Raw genomic sequence first — 19486 nt, 5'->3', positions numbered from 1 at the left:
GCGTCCGCCCGCCGCGCCTCGGGAGCAGTTTTCTGCGCTCCCTGCGGTGCGAGGAGAGTGGCCGGGACCAGCGCCTGGAGCCTCCCGCCAGGAATCTGACTCCTGGGAGAATTCATGCTCTCGCCAGTAGATAGGAAGCGCTGGATTTCCTCTGAATGTCGGACGTTTGATGCTTGGATTGAGATTTCCCTTCTCTCCCTAGAGGTGGGCAATAAAGGCCTTAAAAGGTCTCCTGGTATTTCTTTTTAAAAATCCCTTTGTTTACTCGGACTTACCGAAAACGTGGACAGTCCCCCACCGTAGGTATATCTTCCCTCTAGTTCCCCAGCACCCTTTTCGTTCTTACCACTTCTGTTTTCCCTGGCCGAAGCGCACTGATTTGAAGTTGCTCTGTGCTTGAGTTCTCCCCTGGCGGTGCCATCTAATTTCCCTGTATCTGAGAGCCAGGGTTAGGGTGGGCGATGGAGGAGCAGCTACACATTCGTCTTCAGTTGTGATGTTTGCGTGAATGGGCTTTTTTTTTGTTTGTTTTTGTGGTTTTTGTTGTTGCTGTGTGTGTGTGTGTGTGTGTGTGTGTGTGTACACGCGCGCGTTTTCAGACCCAGATAAATTTCATTTGCCTTTGCACATAGGGACCACTAAATGGCCACGGTGCCACTGGGTGAAGAATTCTCATTTTAAGGATTGGTGGTGTTAACCAATATTTATTACCTATTGGCCTCTTATGTATGCCAGACCCTGAGCTTAACATTTCCTCCCTCCTCTCTCCCTCTATTCATCATCCATCCATCTTTTCAACAGCTACTGCCTGCAATGGGCCAGGCGCCCTGCAGCAAAGGAAAACAAATGAGATCCAGCCCAGTCGCTGTGGAAGAAGGAAGGCGTGAAACTTCTTGGGAAAACAAGACCCGCACACAGTGAGTGCCTGGGGTGGTAGATGGCGGGTCTCTCAGCTCTGCCTGTTCCGAAGAGGAACTGAGATCCGGTTGGGAGAGGTCAGCAATGTGTCCCTGAGGAGACGGGATTGGCTCTGCCTCTTGGGCAGGGGAAGGATGTAGAATGGTAAGGTGAAGACTGGTTTTTGCCAAGGGAGGGAGCAGGATGGTGTTTGCAGAGGCTTCAAGCTGTGTATAAAGGTGGTGTGTGTAGGTGCTGAGTGTGGCTTACCTGGGATGGTGGGTTACTGTTGGGGGTTGGGGTTGAGGAAGCTGTATAGTCAGGCTCAAGACAAATTATGGAAGGCACGGAATGATAGCCTAAAGAGTTTTGCTTGACAACTGGGAGCCACTACAGGGGCTTTCTGCAGCATAAGGGTAAGTAGAAAGTACGACTTAGGAAGATTACTCTGGCCTTGATGTCCAGGCTGTATTGCACTATGGAAGCTGGTTAGGAAAGTAGTGCCACACTATCGATAGTGTGAAGAAATGAAGGCCCATGAAGTAGAGAAGAAGAGACAGGTAGAAGCTAGGGAGAGAGCATCTCATCAGAGGATATGTTGTATGTTTGGATTTGGGGAGAATCAGAGAGGGATATAGAGGTGCGAGGCACAAGTAATGAGATCCTGGGACATTTTTCCCTTCTACTTCTTTCCGATTTTCCTTCCATTTTTGGTGTTTATTCCTCTATTGTGAATGCGAAGGAAGATGTGGTTGGCGGCCTCTAAGATGACCCCAGTGATCCTGGTATTCATACCCTTGTGGGATCCCCTTCCCTTCATTGTGGGCTGAACCTAATGACTTGCCTCTAACAAATAGAATAGGGCAAAAGTGATGGGATGTCATTTCTGAGGTTAGGTTACAAAAAGACAATGGCTTCTTGCTTTCATTCACTTGCTCTAAGAAAGCCCACTGTCCTATTGTGGCAAGAAACCAAGGGAGGCCTTTAGGCTGTGATGTGTTGAACCCTTTACAGCCATGTGAGTGTGAAGTTTGTCTTCCTCCAGTTGAGCCTTGAGATTAGACCGAGTGCTGGCCCACATCTGTGAGAGACCTTGAGTTGGAGGCACCCAGCTATATCTTGCCTGTATTCCTGACCCACATAAACGGAGATAATTAGTGTTTGTCATTCTAAGTGGTTAAGTTTTGGAGTAACTTGTTACGTAGTAATATGTAACTACTACCGAATGACTTGAGTATAAAGTGAGTGGATAACAAAAAATAAGTTTAACAAAGGAAAAGTCTGAGCAGTGTTCCCTTGCTCCTCTTTTCAGCCTCCTATGAATTGTGTATCATCTTTCCCCCCAATTTTTTTTTGGCCAGCTTTGTGGAACTGGTTTACACTAGTACCTCCAATACTCTGAGTTTTGCAATTTATCTTTATCCCTTGGATGCTCATGGTTTTGCTCTTTAAATTCAATTACTACTTTGTAGGAAGACTTCTCCAATGACAAGGTCATAATGTAACTTTGGGAACAAGTCTGCTGACAGCGATGCCATCACACTGGTGGTGGTTAACAACCCTGCCCTCCTCGAGGTGTGTGGAGTGCATAATGATGCAGGGACTCAAGCCCAGTGGCTGGGAGTCAGTGACGTGATCTTCCAGAAAATTCTGTCTCCTCTCCTGGGAGCCACTTGAAACCACTCAAAAAATCAAAGTGGCTTTTCCTTAGGTAAAGTCAGGGCAGCTCAGTTGCAGAGAAACAAAGCAACGGTTCAATATTTTAACATTAGTTTACTCTCCCAGCTGAGTTTATTTCTGCACAGCACCCTGAAGATGGTATGACAGCCTAAATATTATTCTCTTCTAGCTGAGAGGATTTTACTTTGCAACATAGTACTAGACTCTAAACGTGATTTAGCATCTCTACAAAAGAAGACCGGATACATTGCCCGTTTAACTAGATAATCAGAACAAGTGTACATTATTGCAGTTAGAGTTATGGAGTATAATTGTAGAGTTTCTGTTCTAAGCCTTCCACAAGTTCCACTGACTACAGAGATAATAATACCAACTTTGTGAAACTGCAACCCACCTATCACTTTGTAAATCCGATAAAATGGCTGTCAATTACATTACACTGCTAGGAACCAGAGAGGAAAGAAAGCATTGCTCATCAAACTACTAGACTTTCACACTTGACTTTCGATGAAAATTGAGGTCAGTTGGGTGTAGTGTTCAGGTCAACATGGTGCACACATGTTATTATTTACACATCTATACGCATATGTCAACTGTGTATTGCAAATTTATCACAGACTTGAATTCCTTTTGATAGTAAGTAGTTATAAATACTGTTAGTGACAACAAGAATCTTATACATTCTTAATAGGAATAAATTGACCTGCAAAGCAGCAATTTATACCCATAGAAGGGGCTATCCTAATGTAGATTAATCCAAAGCATGTTAACATAATGTCTCTGTGATAAAACTATCTAGCAACACCTTCTACCCCTCATGATTAATGTTTAGCAAGATAAAAGGGATGTAAATATTTTTATTGTTGTATCCTCTTAGGAAAATGACAGTGGTTGATTTAATTAAAAAGGAGACTCTCCCATAGACCAAATTGAGAAATCAGTTCAGTGAAGGTGACAATGGGAAATGCCTATTTAATTTGAATAACAACCGGTTCTGTAGAAATGTGCATCGAATACGTAGCCTGCTTAATCTGATTCATGTACTGTTTCACCACATTATTGAAAAGAAGAGGGAATATTAGCTCTCTCATTTTAGGATATTCAACTCCTGCTGGGGTCGAGGTGCTGTGTGCACAACCCACTTCCTACCTAGACTGTTGTTGGGAGTTACCTGGAGGCGACGAGGAGAAAATGACATGTTCCATTAAAATGAGGCATCCTTGGAATTGTTTGATGTTCTTTGCCTTAATTGAATCCATCTATCCCATCTGCCACTCTTCTCTCTAAATTTATTTCCCTAACCCACTCTCTCTGAGAATTGTAATTTGGGGGAAATTTGTTACATACGTTGTTCCTTTTATATAAGCTCTTTGCATCTGGAGGGCAGGTGTGCTGTCTCTCTGGCCTTGTTAGACAAGGTTGCCTGCCTCTTCCCTGCCCCCGCACACGTTGCTGGATCAAACAGGGCTGGGATAAAAGACCCCCAGTAGCAACCGGAGTAGAAAAGAACACAGGAATTCCAGGTTTTTCAATATGGGGCCCTAGCCATGTGCCAGGGCTGAATAAACATGGATTCAATAAATTTAACTATAGAAACATGAAACTTGCATTCCGACTGCAGCCAAGAAAACGCAAATGTATTATTATTATTTTGAGGTAAAAGTTGCCTTGAAACCCCTAACTTTGATCACTTGAGGCCTCTGTTCCCCGGAGTGGCAGAGCAGCCCCATTTAACCAGTGCTCGTTCTCAGGGGTTAGGCAGGAGGAAAGGTAGGTGCTCGTCAGTGTTCTTTAGAAATCACTTTGGGCCCTTAACCTAAACATAAATAAAACTTAACATTAATATGCACGTATTAATTGGAGTGAGGACCACATACCCCTCTAAACGAACCATATTCATATGGTTGAGGACACAGCGTAGGGTGGGGGTCAGAGCACAGGCTTGAGATTGACAGGCGTAAGTTAGAATTGCTCTTCAGGCATTTGTTTGAGAACCTTTCTTAATCCATCTGAACCTCAGTTTTCACTTCTGTTCAATGGGTACTGAGGCTCTTCTCTGAGATGGTTGTGCAGATTAAGTGAGATTCTGGGTATTGAGCCCCCCAGCATAGGGCCTGGCACACAGTGGACAGTAGGAAGTGTCCGCTGTGATTATTACGTTGGTTGCGATGCCTTGTGTAGACAACAGCAGCCAGTCCGAAGCAGGCCGATCCTCAGACACTTAGGAGGGCTCCTGTGGTTGCTGCTGACCACCGTCCTTCTCATTGGAGAAAGGAAACAAAAGCTCTTCTCTTTCCTTTGTACTGGCTGCTGCCCTGCATCGATTGGTGGAGACCTCTGACACTTCTGCCTGAAACTTCCTCTGGACCAGGACGTCAGGGCAGGGCGAATCCCCCTTTGTTCAGGGAAGACCTTTTTGTTATGTAAAGGAACTGCAAAACCCAAAGTCTGTGTGGACACAAAACTGCCTGTGCATGACACTCTACTAGTAAACAGTTGTCCTCATAGTAAGCAGAGGGAGTCTCTGCAAATTATTTTTTCTTTTGTAAAAGAAACTTAATATTGAATTCTAAAAATCTTGTATGAATGTGTCACTCCCCGCCCCCAGATCACTCCCATACCCCAGGTCTAATGGCATTTTTTTAAATACTATTTCCTATGCATTGTCTTATTGTATGTATTTATCATTACAGGTGTAGATGATATTGCTGTGTCTTTTTTTAATGCATAGTATCATTATATGGAGATATACATACATGTGATATATGTACACATACACATATATACATATACACACACATATATATATATATATATATATATATATATATATACATTTTTTTCCTTTTTATCGGTGGCTGAGAAAGAAGCTTTGTGTGAGCATAAATAAGATTGACAGGTGCGGCAGACCATTTTGTGGATATTTTCCTGCAGCTTTCTTTTTTCACATGCTATTACATGTCATTACATATGGAAACACCTCATTCTTTTAAACTGCTACATAGTACTTCATAAGATGTTCCAGAGTATATTTCTCTATATCTTATTGATGGACATATAGGTGTCTAGTTTTTTGTTTACAAAATATAAGCTGGTCAACATCTTTATTTTATTTTTTGTTGTTGTCGTTAATCCTTACCTGGGGATATTTTTTCCATTGATTTTTTTAGAGAGTGGAGAGGCGGGAAAAGGAAGGGATGGGGAGAGAAAGAGAGAGAGAGAGACATCAATGTGAGAGAGACACATCAATCAATTGCCTCCCTTGCAGCCCAACCAGGTACGGGTCCCCTCAGTGGGCAGGCCAACACTCTAACCATTGAGAAACACACTGGCCAGAGCAGCATCTTTACTTTTCTATATGTTTCCTGGGCACCTGAGGGAGTATTTCTACTCAAAAGTAGAATTGCCGGGTATGTGCATTTTAAATTTTAATAGTTCTGCCAAATTATCTTCTAAAATAGCTGAATAATTTATACTCCCACTGGCAGCATAGGAATGTGTCCATTTCCTCACATCCTAATTAATACTCAACATTCTCAGATGTTTTAATTTTTGCCAGTATTATGGTAAAATTTTTCCTATTTATTTTGTATCTTCCTCATTTCTATATATTTTTGAACATTTTTTTCTTAGTTCATTGTATTTTTACTCTGTAAATTGCTGTTAACATCTGATGATTTGTTATTGGTATTTTTAGATCTTTTTATTGATTTGTAGAAATTCTGTATACATTCTAGATTTAAATATTTTGTCTGTTTGAAAACAATGTAATTTTCCAGCTTGTTGCTTTTGTTCTTTTAACCTGTTTATGGCATGTTTTCCATACATTCCCCCCCTCCCCCAGTTTGGATGTATCGGGCTTTTCCTTGAAACCTTTAGCTTTTTGTGTCTAAAGGAGATGTACATGCAATCAGAAAGGAGAACAGGATAGCCTGTGAGAAGGGGCTGATCTGAGGTACCGGTAATAAAGGCTGTTGGAGGGAGCAGGACAGGTTGCTGTGCTGGGCAGCGAAGCCTGGGAGGAGAAATTTGAGCTGGGTGGGGGAAAGACAGGGATATATGTAGCCTGTGGGCATAGTGACCCCTGGAACAGTGACCATCCTAACGAAGAGCCTCGGGTCACATAGAAACTGGTTCCCTAAAACAAAGCTCTTAGTTGAAAACGGGTGAATCATGGAGGGATTTGGAATCAGGAAAGGTTTAAAAGAGTTACAGGATGTTTCTAAGATTAAAATCTACAGTATGAGATAACATGGGTAATAATACTGTTTGTTCTTAGTCAAGTGGTTCATTTCCTTGAGAAATACTTTTTATCAAGAACAAATCTCTGAAATGAAGGCCCTATTGACCCTAATGAGCTAATTAGGTGAGAAACTTGAACCTTTCAACCATCCACCTGACATGTTTAGAAATTGCACCCAGTTGTACTAATAAAAGGGTCGTTTCTTCCTTTGTGGTTTACCCTCTAACCCTCCAAAACTGGGTCATTTTCAAAGACAAGTTAAACAGACATTTCGCTCTAAGTAGGCTGACCCAAATGGCTGAGTTTGCCTAGGGAGTCCTGGATTATGCAAAATTATTAATAGCTCCCCCTTCCAGTCTCAAAAGTGTCCTGGTTGGCATGATAAATTATATGCTACCCTAATTCTAAGTGATCTACTTTGGACTTTTTCTTTTTGCTTACTCTGTGGATCCTCAGTGGCCAAAGGGACGCTTTCCAGCTTAAGGGCATTTGCCCGCCATGTGCATTCTATCTTTTTGAAATGGTTGTATTTTCTCCCTTGCATACAAATGATAGCAAAAAAATTCAGAAGAAAAACAAACAACATAAATAAGATGAGTTACCATAAACCTAGAAATAAACATTAATATTTTGATCTACATGTCTATATGTCTACATACCTATACATACCGACTGGCCCGTCGCTATGACATGCAATGACCACCAGGGGCCAGACGTTCAATGCACAGGCATGGAAACATGGAACAGACTGATGAATCTCAGAGGGAAGGGAGGAGGGAGGAGAGCAGGTAGAGATTAACCAAAGATCTTATATGCATACTAGAGGCCCGGTGCATGGATTTGTACACCAGTGGGGTCCCTCGGTCTGGCCTGCAGGGATCTGGCTGAAACCAGCTCTCTGACAGGCTCGATCCCCAGTATGGGGCGTGCAAGAGGCAGCCAATCAAAGATTCTCTCTCATCATTGATGTTTCTATCTCTCTCTCCCTCTCCCTTCCTCTCTGAATCCAATAAAAATATTTTTTTAAAGGAAAGCCAATGAGAGTTTTGAACAATCTGACTTGAGCAGATCCTCCTGGCTGCTGTGTGGGGAAGGGGTTAGGAAGAGGGGAGAATGGAAGCGAAGAGGACATGAGGGAGCTATTTGGGGAGTCCAGGTGAGAGATGGTGGTAGCCTGGATTAGGGTGGAATCTGGGCTAAGGTGAAGGCCAGACATGGTGAAAGTGGGCAGATATGGGATTATTTAGGCCACCGATGCTTGCATGGGCGTGGGTGGGGGTTGTGGAAGAGGTTGGTATCCTGGAAGACTCCCAGATTTGTGGGCCAGATGGATGGGAGTTGTCACCAGGATGATGAGCTGCTGAAGGAGCAGGTGATGATTAGCCTGCAAAGTGAAGATCCAGAGGAGAAGCTGCTTTGGAGAGCAGCCACTCTGCCCACAGCTCCGTCTGAGGCAAGCTGACTGGTCCTGCCACCAGGGCCACAGCCAGTTAGACTGGGAGAACGCCTGCACTGTGGCCATGATATGGTCTATATGAAAGCCTGTCTGTGAAGGGGGCTGTGCCATAAAGAGTTGATGAGACCTCCTTCGGGGGATTTGGAAAAGAACCCAAGTGAGTGACAACATTTAGAACTGTGGACATAAGAAAGGTCATACAAAAAGGCAGAAAGTCAAGTCATGAGTAAGCTAAACTCATAAGAAGGAAGGTAGGAGAGAAGAGAGAAGCTGGGGCAGGAGAAGAGGCTGAAGGGCCATAGGGCACTCCAGAGGGACTGATGGGCCCCCGACTCTGAGTGTGGCCAGCTGGTTAAGAGCTAGGCTCGAAAGTTGAGCAGATGTAGTTTTGGTTTCCCAGCTCTGATGCTGATAGCTGCATGACCTCAAACAAGTCACTACACTTCTCTAAGGCTGTTCTGTTCCCTAAAGTATAACATAGACACCATAATATTTATTTCTTGGGCTTGTGAGGATTAAAGAGATATACATGAGAATGGGAAAAGATATTTGCAACACATAAAACCACTGGAGAACTGGTATCCAGAATAAAAAGTTGGAGGGGGCGTGGAAAGTTTATACAAATCAATAAGAAAAAGACAGCCAACCACCCCCAATGTGAGAAAATATTTGCAACACATAAAACCACTGGAGAACTGGTATCTAGAATAAAAAGTTGGAGGGGGCGTGGAAAGCTTATACAAATCAATAAGAAAAAGACAGCCAACCACTGCCCCCCCCAAGCAAAAGACTTGCACAAACATTTATCAAAAGAGGATATTAACATGGCAAAAAACATATGAAAATAGGATCAACTCATTCATAAATAATCAGGGAAATACAGTGAGATTCCACATGCAACAACATAGATGAATTTTATAAACGTAATGCTGAGCAAAAGTAGCAAGATAGGGATGGATGTGTGAAGTGTGAGTCAGTGTATTAAAAATTTTAAAGTTAAAAAACAGACATTAAAACTACAGTTTAAATACTATGCACAGATACATCAGATTGGCAAAGTTTGAAAAATCTGATAATACGAGGTGTTCGTGAGGATGTGCTACAATAGGACATCTACATGCTGGTGGGAAAGTAGATTAATACAGCCTCCCCTTTGTCTCAAGGGAGCCCACTTTCAGTTTCCCCCAGAGACTGTGTTTCCCTGCTTTGGTATTATCTAGTAAAATTGAGAACATGCACATCCTACAACCCAGTGATTCTGTATCTAAGAAGAACATCTCATGTTCACAAAAATATACAAGTATATCTATAATTCTATCATTCATGGCCTCATGCTAGAAAAGATGCCAATCTCCAGCTGTAGAATGGGTAAGTAGATAGTAATATAGTCACACCGTGGAATACTATGTGGCACTGGAAAATGAATGAACTCTGCTACCGTGAACAACATGAATGGATCTTAGAAACACAATGTTAAACATAAATAACAGAGCATATGATTTTATTTTAAAATTCAAAACTAGGCAAAACTATACTGTAAGCCATATAGTGGAGTTTTTATTGCATAGCATATATTGTTGAGCAAATGATAAAAGTAAAGAAGTGATTATCACACAAGTCAGAATAGTGGTTGCTTCTGGGGGAGGGGAGGGTTCCGGGACTAGTTTAAAAAAAAAGAAAGCTAACACTTGTAAAATGCTTGGCATAGTGCCTGGCCCATATTAAGAGCTCAACAGATGGCAATTTTATTTACTGTTATAACCCAGTTGTTAGAGCCACATTGTATCCTAAGCAACCTTCCAGCTTCTGGACTGAGCTTTAGTCTCCATGAGGTCTGGCTTTGAGGTAGACATTCTGGACTCCTCTGTTTGCCGGAGTGGCCCCCTACTATACCCCCATTATTTAAGACAGTGCTTCTTAACTGATGTGTGGTGGGTTCCTGCACTGCCTCAAACCGGAATATACATACAAGCATATCTATAACTTCATTGTTCATGGTCTCATGCTAGAAAAAATGCCAGTCTCCATCAATCCAGTAACTGGAAGTAGTGCACAGTCAGTCCAGCCTGCTGGCAGGACCCGGTTAGGGCTCAAAGGTGGAACCTGATGGCAAGCTGGTGCCAAAGAAATGAGAACACGTGAAAACGTGGCCTCATGAGAGTCTGTTGGGGAGGAAGAGTCAGACCCAAACAATAGTGATGTAGAAGGGGACCAGGTGCATCCCAGGATATATGGGGATGCCATTAAAAGCCTTCAGTTATGTAGCCCCCAAATCTAGCATTCCACAGAAAGGATGACAGTCACTGACCAAAGTAATCTGAGAATGTCTCTCTTCCCTGCAAGCCATCGTGATTATGAAGGTTGTTGTGTACAATAGCTAATTATAATAATAGCTAATAATTATGGGATGCTGATCATAACCAGGCAGTGTACTAATACTTGTCCTCATTTCCACCCTATGAGGTAGGTGCTATTATCATCTCCGTTTCAGTGGATACCCATGAGGCATGGAGGGAGTCAGTAACTTGCTGAATGTGACACAGCTGGTAAGGACTAGAGGCAGGAATAGGGCTTATTCTTATTTCCTGGTTCTAGAGGGAGAGTGTAGTCCAGTGTCAGGGAGTTAGATGGAGGCAGGTTTTGCTAAGGCTGAGCAAACACATCCCAATGGTGGAATGGGGAGTTGTTAAGAACAGCAGATTCTCTCTCTAAGCAAGGGCAGCCGGACAATTTATGAAATGTGCTTTTAGAAGAGAGTCCTGCATTGAGTTGCAGGTTGGACTAACTTCCTTTCAAGGCCCTTTCAAAGAATTTAGAAGAGAGTCCCGCATTGAGTTGCAGGTTGGACTAACTTCCTTTCAAGGTCCTTTCAAAGAATCCCAAAGGGAAGTTTGCATTTTAGTAGGGTTTCCAATAGGACGCTGGACTATAGGCTTATTTTCTTTTTAAATACGAACCTCCAAACTTTAGTGCATACCCTGATGTATAAACTATTTGAGTACACTTTCATGTTGATGGCCATGAACTTCCTCAGAACTCTTGAGGCACAGTAAAATGATTTTCCCTATGGGGTGGTTTTCTTTTAGTCTTTCAGCTGACAGTAGTTGCAAAGAGCCTTTCTGACTGACATGAAGTATCTTTCTACGCTTTAGAAGAAAAATAATTTGCATAAAACATTCTTCCACATTTATTTCTTTAATTTCAGACCAGAGGTGCTGAGCTTTTCATATGGACTTTCCTGCCACACCTCCCACGAATGGCATGTGTAGTGTGAAGACTACATGTGCAGCATTAACAATGGTGTTTGATAGCATTTGGGCTGTTTAGAATCTGCCCTTTAGACTGAAATGATATGTCTGGCTTTGTTTCCAGGGTTACAGAAACTTCTTTGGTCTATTTCCAGGCCTGAGCCCAGTGGAAATGCTACCACCCTGCAGGATAATGGAGGTGTTGATCCCGAGAAGGAATATTCCTGTCAAAAAAGGACTCCTTGTGGTTAACTGGGCCCAAATTCATAAGCAGAGTTTAGCAGCTGTTGTTTACAGCCCCCCCCTCTCCTCTCTTTCACACACACACACACACACACACACACACACACACACACACGCTGTATTTCAGGGAAAAGCCACAGACTAAGCGGCCAAGCCTCTTGCACTATGTTCCTGCTCTCTGAACCCACCTTATACTAGTAAAGGAGTTCCTGGAATGTACATTTTGACCAATGGGCTGAGACCTGCTCCATCCAATCGGAGCTACTCAGCTATAACCTTATTTGCATTTTTACTGACCAATCAGAGTGGCTCCATAATGAACAATTAGAACGTGCAATTCCGACCAGTCAGGACAGTGTTTTGGGGCCTATCAAAATGTGCAAATTTGGGTTCTTCATTTGCATAAAAACAGACCAATCAGGGACCAGGATGAGCACTTGCTCTACATAAGTGGAACCTCCCCATTGTTTGAAGGGAGCCTACTTTCAGTTTCCCCCTGAGGCTGTCTTTCCCCACTTTGCAAACTGTTCACCTGAATGAAGTCTCCTTTTCCACACTCCAGATTGGGGACTCCTGTTGATATTGGTTTGGCAGCAGCCAATTTTTGTTGACAGAGGCATAAGGTGGCATTTGGTTGAGCCTTTGCTATTACCTGACAATACTGACTTGGTTGTGGTTGAGTGTTTGGCCTGAGGGTATAAAATAGACCCCAGTTTTCTCCATGGGCAAGTATAAGAGCTAAGTTACATATAGTTGCTTTTAAGGTCTTAGAATAATAACTGTTTTAACTAAATGTGTAGAAGCTGAGGGTTGTCACATGTGCAACTTGGGTGTGGGACCCATGCAAGCCTGGGTTATAGTCCTAGCTGTGGTTTTAATGGTTATATGACCTTGGGCAACTTATTTAAACCTCTGGGCCTTAATTTCTTCATTTGTAAAATGGAATAATTTCTGCCATTCAGTACTATTACAGGGAATGAATGATAAATTACATCAAATACCTGGCCCATAGTAGGGATTCGATACATGTTAAGTGACTTTAAGAAATCTTTCAGGCCTTATTCATATGTTTAATGATTCCACTATAAGGAAAGGCCAGAGGCACTTATAACACACTTCTGCTTATACTGCTTTCCTTGGGAATGAAATACTGTGCACTAATGTGTTACCTCCTTAAGAGTATTAGTATGAGATCAACCAAAGGACTTGTATACATGCATATAAGCCAAACCAATGGACATGGACAACAGGGGGATGAAAGCATGAGGGGGGGGGGGAGGAGGACACATTTGTAATTCCTTAACTAATAAAGAATTTAAAGATTAAAAAAAAGAGTATTAGTATGTATATATCCACTAGGATGCTTTTGCAAAACCCCCAACTCAAAGTAGCATAAAAATAAAATGAATTTATTGGTTCATGTAACTGAGAAATCCCATGATAAAGTTTGCTTGGCCCAGCAGCTCCAAGATGGATGGAAAGGCCTGGTTTCTTCTCTGCTACCCCTTGTTATCAGTTTTATTCCAAGTCTGCCTTCTTTGTAGTTGCAAGATGGTTGTCAGCAGAAGTCTGGGTCCATCTGTTAGAATTGAATTTACTCAGTGTGATGGAAAACCCATTATAACAGTGGCTATAAGATAATAGAAGCATTCTTCTCCCCTCGGTAGGAGAAATGCAGCAATAGGCAGCCTAGGGCTGGTATGGTGGCTCCATCATGTCCTGGGCCCAGATTCTAACTTGATGCTGCGCATATTAGGGCACTACTCCCTTTCTCAAGGTCACCTCCAGGTCCAAAATGACTGCTGGAGCTCCAGCCATTACATCTGCTTTCTAGGCCAGAGGAAGGAAGACGAGGTGACTCTGCAAATACCACACAACGCTGTTGCTTTCATCGCATTGGCTCGAACTTAGTCATGTAGGGTGGGAAAGAGAGACTGGGAAATAGAATCTCTTGTTGGACTCAAATCCGCCCAGTTGGGAATTGAATCACGCCTATTCCCAAGAAGAAAGGGACAATGAATATTTGAACGCAAGCAGCAGTTGCTGCCACTCGGGGCCACATGCTTCTTTATTCAGGCCCAGTGGACACAGAATGTCTTTTTTGGGAGCTTCCGTGGAAGGGGACAAATGTTTTCTTCTGGGAAAACCCCAGAAAACACACCTCATGTCCCATTGGCTCAAACTGGGTCTTCTACCCATCCTTTCATAGTTCACTGGTGTGTGTGTGTGTGTGTGTGAGAGAGAGAGAGAGAGAGAGAGAGAGAGAGAGAGAGAGAGAGGGAGAGAGGGAGAGAGATGGTCAGTGCTAATTGGCTGGAGCACATGAGAGCTCTCTCCATGGATCAAGGGTGGGGCTGGTTCCCCAGCCACATCCCTGGGACACTCAGGGACCCATTAGGGAAAGGGGAGGGACCTTAGTACAAAGTTTTCCTCCACTCTGCAACTCCCTGCAGCCTTCCTTTCATGATGCTAAACAATTCTAGGACTTTTAACCTCTTGTATTTTTGGTCCCTTATTTATCTTTATGGATATTTTCTGAATCCTTTCCAATCTTTCCTGATTCATGCTGGGCACAATAATAAACAGGCAAACCTCTAAATCTCTCTAAGCTTCAATTTACCCATCTATAAATGATGAGGATCATGGTATCTACCTTGCTCCAAAGATCAATTGAGATGATACACATATGCTTGGCACACAATGAGCACGGAATAAAGGTGAAATAATAACCATGCTTCCTGATTCTCAGGCCCAATTCTCCTATTTGCGTTTTTCTCTCTCGTGCTCGTTTCTTTACCTGAAGCCTTAGGAACCGTTCTGTTGTGCTCCAGCTTCTGTTTCTGTAGTTTGCTTGTTTCTCCTTCGAAATTCTTTTCAAGAAATGTCCCTGTGTCTATTTCTGACTTCTTCTCTAATTTGCCAAGCTAACTTTCTGTACCCGAAGGAATGAAAATAAGGAAAAGTGATTCAGGTGGGCAGAGAGGAGAAAAGAAGCTGTGAGGAGCGGGTGGAGGGAAGGCTGCTATGGTCCCATGTCGTGGTCCCGCCCTCTATCCCCCACTGCTTCAGCCTCACCCCTTCCTAACCAGCCCAACCAGAGGTCGACTTCTTGCTAGGTGGCTGAGTTACTTAGAAAAGGAAGAAGATTATGCTCGATTTGTTCATGTGAGTTTATATAAGAAACACATCCTCACTCATTAGGTCCTGAATTGGTCTCCATACTGCTTAGAGTGGAGCATATGAGTTTATTCAGTTTAGAAATTCAAAGGATGGGCTCTCCCTCTTGAACTGAGAAAGCCTCCTCCAGCTGCATCTCAGATGATTTGTCCTCAACCTCTTACCTCCTTCCAGCCTTCTCTTCTGGCTTCTGCAAGGCCAATGGAGCTGGGAGGATTTGCACCCATTTTCCCATGCAAAGGGCCGCTAGTGAAATCCCGCCCTTGTGCGTAGTGGAGGACACCAGCGTTCCCGGAGTGCTGCTTGTAGTTCAGTCTTAATTATCAGGGAGGGGTAATAGCTCACATCAATGGCCAGTCACTCTAAGCACTTTGCAGGCACAGTGATAGTAATCGCTAACAGTTAATAGGGTGTTTACTATGTGCAAAGTGAAGTTTAAATTGTTTTCTATATATTAATTTATGCTATTCCCTAGTACTCCTCTGAAGTAGTAACTACCAGCATCCTCATTTTACAGATGGGGACCTGGGCTCAGAAAGGTTAGACAACTTGCTCAGGGTCATTCAGCTAGTGTCAAAGCCTGAATTAAAACTAAGATTGTTTGTCTATGTGTTCATAGCTAGTACCTCCTCATGAGGAGGTTTTAATATTAGTATCATACCCATTTTACAGATAAGGAAACTGAGGCACAGAGAGAGGAAGTAGTCCTGGATTCAAATGTGGACATGAGACTCCAAAGCCTGGGTCTTACCTGGTATGTCATGCTACCTCCTCCGGGGACATGTGAGAGCATCTTCTGACCCAACACTTCACGCAGGAGGAACCTGAGGACCACATGTGACTATGGAACTCCTCTGGGGGCAACTAGTGGTGTGGCACAGGATGCAAACCCAGCAGTCCTGGTAGTGCTTCTGGGGCCTGGAGGGGAGTGAAGAAGGCAGGCCCTGTGATTGTCAAATCACATCTCTGGCACCAGGAACAGAATTCACTTGTGCTTTTACTGCTTTCTGATCTCTTCTTTTCACCCCTGGGGCTGTTGGTCAGGGTGTCCTGGGACCCACAGTGGCCTCTGAAGCATCAGGTACTGCACTTATAGTTCCACCAGTTACATAAGGGAACTAGCAAGGGAAGACATCATTTAAGATGTGATGATTGATTTATACCATGACTTGTTTCATAAAGGATTTATGACAGTGTAAAGAAATGCCTCGCACTCTGGGAGACAGCATCAGTTAGGCGCTCTTAGGCTCCTAGAAATCCCAGGGACCTAGACAGATCCCATCATCTTCCTGCACCTGCATTTCTTTACCTTAATTTTTTTAAATCCTCACCCGAGGATATTTTTCCATTGATTTCTTAGAGAGAGTGGAAGAGAAAGGGAAAGACAGAGAGAAATATTGATGTGAGAGAAACACATTGATTGGTTGCCTCCTGCACACGCTCTGACCAGGACCTAGGCCGGGGAGGATCCTGCAACCAAGGTACATGCCCTTGACTGGAATTGAACCCGGGACCCTTCAGTCTGTGGGCCGATGTTCTATTCACTGAGCCAAACCAGCAAGGGCCATTTCTTTACCTTTACATTGGAAATGATGTCTTCCTGGTAGAACTGGGCGGATACTAATGACAGCTCCTGTGAAGTTCCCAGCACAAGCCTGGCACCAGTAAATGCTCGGTGGGTGCTGATGATGACGGTGAATGTTACCAGGCAGACAACAATGCAGCCTAAGAAAAACAAGGGCAGGGTCATACAACGGAGCCAGATTTGAGGGCTTTACAAAAACGCCCACCACGAAGTCGTCCTGGCTCTCTCGGGGCCGGTGTGAAGACAGGAACCTGATCAGTGAATCGTCCACGATGCTCACCAGGAACACAGTGCTCAGGAGAGGCAACCTTCCAGGCCAAGAATCCTTCTGAGGAGGACACTGCAGTGCTCCACACAGTGTCCTCAGCAACTACTTTAGTGTAAACCCAGTGACAAGGGCCACTGTCCCTTAATGGAGGCTAGGCCACAGCATAATCCATTAGAAAGCATTGCGCTGAGAGGCATGTGATGGGGTCCAGGCACAGTGCTCTCCACTGTTTTAACTTAACTGGGGGCATGAGAGCTGATGGTTATGAGCATAATAGGGACCCTCAAGACCTCTGGGCCCTCTGCATGTATTACCTCATTTAAATCGTATAACGACGACTTGAGATTGGTAATATGACCATCCCCATTTTGCAGATAAGTAAACCAAGGCCCAGAAAATGGGCCCAGCGCCACTGAGCTCATGATCCCTGGTCAGGCTTCCCACCCAGGCAGGCAGGCTCCAGAGCTGGGACCACTCATCTCCCCCTACCATCATTCGGGGAGACTCGTTAGACTCAGCATCCTTGTGGTTGTCCTTGGCAGCTGAGCCTTTGACAGATCTTCAGCATCAGTGAGTTCAAGAAGATGTGTATGTAAATGCTGACGGGCAGCTGCTGTTTGGGGCCGGTTAGTGCAGAGCGGTGTGCTTTCCCTGTCAGCTGAGAGGGCACAGGACTGACACATTCTTGCTCATGAGCTTGAACCAAATGACCTCAGCTCAGAAAAAGGGAGGTCAAACAGGGGAGCAACGCCAAGCCCACCTTAAGGAAGGAATCTGCAATCTACTCTAATGCACAGACAAATGGATGATTGAGGACTCAACGTTTTCTGTGTATTATGGCTGCAATAATTTTAGTATGAAAACGTGTCAAGGCAGTTAAGTTCCTGTTTCGGCTATTTTGACAAATGAATATATGGCACCACAGGATACTCAGTGCACACTCCTTCTATTGTGGTTTTTGCTAACGTATTGGACCCCTAAACAATCTGGCAGGAAGCCTTCCCCAAGCTCCCCCACCCTGTCACCACCATCACAATGCAATGTTCTAGGAAGGCCAAATAGAGTGTTGTGCTGTTTCTGCGTGGTAGACATGTGGTCATAATTGTAACGGAAGCAGGACTCTAAGTGGCGCAGGCTTTGGGCTCCTCCTCCTCTGTATATCCATCGCAATTGACAGAGTGCCGTGTCCCCTTCTGTGAGAGCTGGGCCCCCTAGGATTTCCCGAGACTGTCTGAGGGTTGGTGGTTTCCTGTTCAGCCCACCATCCAGGCTTGTCAGGTCCTAGTGGTGATTGCTCCTCCCCTACCTGCATCACCCCCTGCCGTACAGGGCCCACTTGTCCTCAAAGTGTGGTCCAGTTGGAGGAATTAGAATACAACATAGCACAGGCAAATGTCCTGTCCCTTATTAGGATCGTGGGCCATGTTCCCTGAAGGCTCTGTCGTGCCGTTATCTTCTTGGATTTGCTCTTCCCCAGAAGCTGCTGTTTGCCCAGCTAACTGCCTCCTCCAATCCCCAAATTCCAGTTACTTCCTTGCAGAGCAGAATTTAGCTCATGCTTTGTTTCCCCCTTTACTTCCCAGGCCACGGCCAGAGCTTGCTTCTCTCACCCATGAAGTCTCAACCAGGCTCACATGGTATGTTTCTTCACTGTAAGGGGCTTTATGTCCTAATATGTGAAAGTGGCTACAGTCATAGTTTTAAATAGCATTTCCTCCCTGCTACATCAGATGTGTCAGAGCTTACAATATAGTTGGGAATTAAATCTTTATAATGTAAGGACAAAATAATGATATAATAAAAGAGACCAGAAATGAGCTGTGAAGCCATGAAAAGACCTGGAGAAAACTTAAATGTCTATTACCCAATGAAAGAAGCCAATCTGAAAAGGCTACATACTCTATGATTCCTACTCTGACATCTTGGAAAAGACAAAACTATGGGGATCAGGGGTTGGGGGGAAGGGAGGAATAGGTAGAGCGCAGAGGATTTTCCAGTCAGTGAAACGCGTCTGTATGATACTATAATGGTGGATACACGTCATTATACATTTGTCCAAACTCATAGAATGAACACTAACAAGAGTGAGTGTAAGGAATGTCAATGGTGGGCTTTGAGTAATAATCATGTCTCCATGTGGATTCATCTATTGTAACGAGTGTGCCACTCTGGTGGGCAATGTTGAGAAAGGGGGAGGGGCTGTGTGTGTGAGGGCAGCAGAGGACTATGGGAAATCTCTATACTGTCTGCTCAATTTTGCTGTAAACCTAAAACTGCTATTATTAAAATAAAGTCTGATTTTTTTTAAAAAGACTCCAAATAGGAGATTAAGTAAGTAATGGTGGTCCCCAGGTAAGGGAGAAGACGAGAGGATGGCTATTGGCTGGGGTGGCCCCACTAGGCTTTCGGGGGAGAAAGTAGAAGTTGGATTGAGGTTGAGAGATGATGGGATTTGATGTGTGGGGAGTGAGGAGGTGGTGTCACAGGGAGAAGGAGTAGCCTGAGCAAAGGCACAGAGATGACCTGGCGTGGGACCCACAGGGCTGAGGGGTGAGCCGGGTCCGGCTGGCAGGAAGAGCAGGTTTCCTCAGCAGGTGAGAAGGAAACGCAGAGAGCTGCCGTGGAGCCGCTGACCGTGGTTTTCTGGTAGCAATTCTGAAGCGAACGCCTTGATTGTGGTTTCCTGATA

At 44.1% G+C, this 19486-nt stretch overlaps 1 protein-coding gene across 1 annotated transcript in view; it reads left to right on the top strand.

The window, feature by feature from the left end:
- The first annotated feature begins 861 nt into the window (after positions 1–861).
- Positions 862–19486, top strand: part of CDHR3 (cadherin-related family member 3) — a 120073-nt gene continuing 101448 nt past the window's right edge. Inside the window, exon 1 of the mRNA XM_014536933.1 lies at positions 862–917. The gene's annotated coding sequence lies outside the window, so the exon portion shown is untranslated. The remainder of the gene's footprint in view (positions 918–19486) is intronic.

Source organism: Myotis brandtii, unplaced genomic scaffold (genome assembly GCF_000412655.1).
Source record: "Myotis brandtii unplaced genomic scaffold, ASM41265v1 scaffold17, whole genome shotgun sequence".
In the NCBI taxonomy this organism is placed as follows: domain Eukaryota; kingdom Metazoa; phylum Chordata; class Mammalia; order Chiroptera; family Vespertilionidae; genus Myotis; species Myotis brandtii.
This window is presented reverse-complemented; position numbering and strand designations above follow the sequence as displayed.